Below are 2,862 nucleotides of genomic sequence, written 5' to 3' on the forward strand. Positions count from 1 at the left end.
CTCTCTCGCTCTTTCATTATATATATATATCCAGTTGAGACAAAGTGAGGTTTCACTCAAATTTCAATGTTTTGATTTCTTCAGGAGTGACATATATTTCATCAAAAACATTACATTTTATAAGAATATATCTAAGACGTAGCATAACAATCTCGATAACGCTTGATAAGCTAATTGCAGAGACTCTGCGCCGTGTGAAAGAAAGTAACACAGAAATTGTAATCTGTATTTACGCTTTATATAATAAAATGCCTGTTTCAGAAGACTGCCAAAACACCAACAGCTCTTATATAGGAAAAAATGCTGATTTTTTTCAATAATGTTGATGAGAGAGCCGGCTGTATTCACCGCATAACTCGGCTTTTAAGCTCATGTAATCGATGGTTTTCAGGTGGTTTTGAGACACGTGGACATTATACAAGGCATAAATACCGACTGCGTTTTCTAAGGTCTTTTCATTTATATAATAATTGTAAAGAGCAAATTTCAGGAAAGTTTCCACTACTCTATCCTGTAACTTGTTAAAAAAAGATGCCCCCTACACAAAATATTGCTACCTTTTTACAAAACTGCGATCAATTGAAATATACCCATATATTCACGTTTATGTATTAAAATAATATGATGCATTACAGAAGAAACATATAGATATCTGTAGAACCTTATCATGTACTCTTCACAACTGTAAATGACTGAGTTTATGTATATAATCTCACCGTCAATTGAAGAAGACGGATTCTCAATTTTCACGAGCAAAAGACTTCTCTAATTTATAAATAGAGTACTGTCGCTGTATAGCCACAGCTGAATGGCCAAAACCAATAATCCAGTCTTTACGTGCATGTGTATGTATGTGTGTGTGTGTGTATGTGTGTGTGTGTGCGTGCGCGCACGGGTGTGTGTGTAACAAAGAGAGAAAGAGAGAGAATGTGAGCATATTTGAATGTGTCTGTGTACATACACGTTTGTCGGCATTTGTACATGGTTGATAGTAGTCATTTATTATTCATGCTTCGTCTTATGATCTCAGAGTTAGTTTAACCTTTACTTCCTTTCATTCTTGTAATTGCTGGCGAAATTCTGATTATATTCAAGATCGTTGTACATTTTTGTTTTTATTTTCTTATTTCCATCAGATGTCAAGGTTTTCAACCATATATCCCGCCCAAGTGTGTGCGTGTGTCGATACATGAATAAATTACATATGCTCTAGAGTAATAGTGAAGAAGGCAACGTCAACAACAGCAATTGTGACAGAAGCCACCACTTCAACCAACCACACTGTAACAAGAACAAGAACAGCAACAACAACAAGAACAGCAACAAAAGCAATGCTAACAGCAGCAGTAATAACACTACTGACAGTCAGGTATGTCAAATGCCTTCTCGTCACGACTCATTGTCCTTTCAATTTCTTGACATAGACCTAACGAGGAATTCTTGAAACCATTTATACAGTTGGCTGCGTTTATGCAATTCCGTATATTGATAGAAATTACAAACAAATATCTGACAAGTTCCTGGCTTTAAGTGTCTCGCGAAAGACCTGGTTGGAGGCCCAACATTCCGAGTTCTCTTACAGGGCTTAGAAAAACTGAAGAGCCTTTGCAGAAAGTGCGCGAATCTAAGAGGGGAATACGTTGAATAAAATCAGAATTAACTCATCCTCCCGTATTTACTTTTATCCAAATCAGGGACATTTTAACACTCCCCCAAAATTCAATGTCTTAACAAAAAAGATTGTACGGTCATAGTTGGGATGCTTTTGGTTGTACAGTTAACCAGTCAAAAAGGACCGGGAGCAAAACGACGACAGGAATCACATTCAATATCATGCATGTGTTGTAAATATATTAGGCTATGAATAAACATGATCTAGTATGGTATGGTCCTCAGCTCACCTGTGTATTGCGTCTTGTGGGAGTTGGATGTAATACGCAGGTGAGCTGAGGACAATAACATGCAGTTTAAAGCTGAAAAATTCCAGGACCTGTGCTTGTAGCACAAGAAACACAATGATAAGCAGACAGGACACACTGACCCATAAAGGATTGAAGTCTGAAAATCAAAATCAGTGCGCAAGATGGGCATTGACATGAGTAATGATGCATCTTTTCAGGTGCATGCTACTAATTTGGTAATAAAATTCAGACGGTTGGTCTGATAGATCATCCGAACATTCAGAACAGGAGAGCAAGAAACCATGATGGTCCTCTGAAGGACATATTTCCTCAGTCGCTTAGACTACTGCTCATAACTATGGTCAGCACACAGTATAAGATAAATGGCGGAACTGAAAGCTACACAAAGAAAATCGTCGCAATGAAACATGGCAGCTACTGGGGAAGACTGAAACACTTAAGACACTACTCTCTAGAGCGAAGGCGTGAAAGATATGTACTGATATATATCTAGAAAGCCCTGTTCCCACTTCTATCAAACTATGGCATTGGAAATTACACAAAGAGCAGGACGGCGCCACTGCATAGTGTCAAAGATCCCAAAATTGTCATCAATGTACAAGACCAGATACTGCAATAGTTTAGCTTTCAAAGGCCCATAGCTCTTCAATATCTTTCCAAAAAGCCTAAGAGACCTGTATGATGTGGATGCAGGTGTCTTCAAGTCAAAACTGGATCTTCTGTCAAGGATTCCAGATGAGCCTACTTCAGAGCAGGAAACATAGATGAAGGCAGCAGTTTCGAACACTCTCATTCACCAAATGTCATATATCGGACGAGATTTCAAATAGTGAAGGTGTATCAAAGTCAACTGTGGTGCCCTAGCATGGCCACGGCTCTCGAACTGGAACCAGTTAGAGTTGAAGAGATGCATATATATATATATATATATATATATATA

The sequence above is a fragment of the Octopus bimaculoides genome, chromosome 20, assembly GCF_001194135.2.
Source record: "Octopus bimaculoides isolate UCB-OBI-ISO-001 chromosome 20, ASM119413v2, whole genome shotgun sequence".
NCBI classification, from domain to species: domain Eukaryota; kingdom Metazoa; phylum Mollusca; class Cephalopoda; order Octopoda; family Octopodidae; genus Octopus; species Octopus bimaculoides.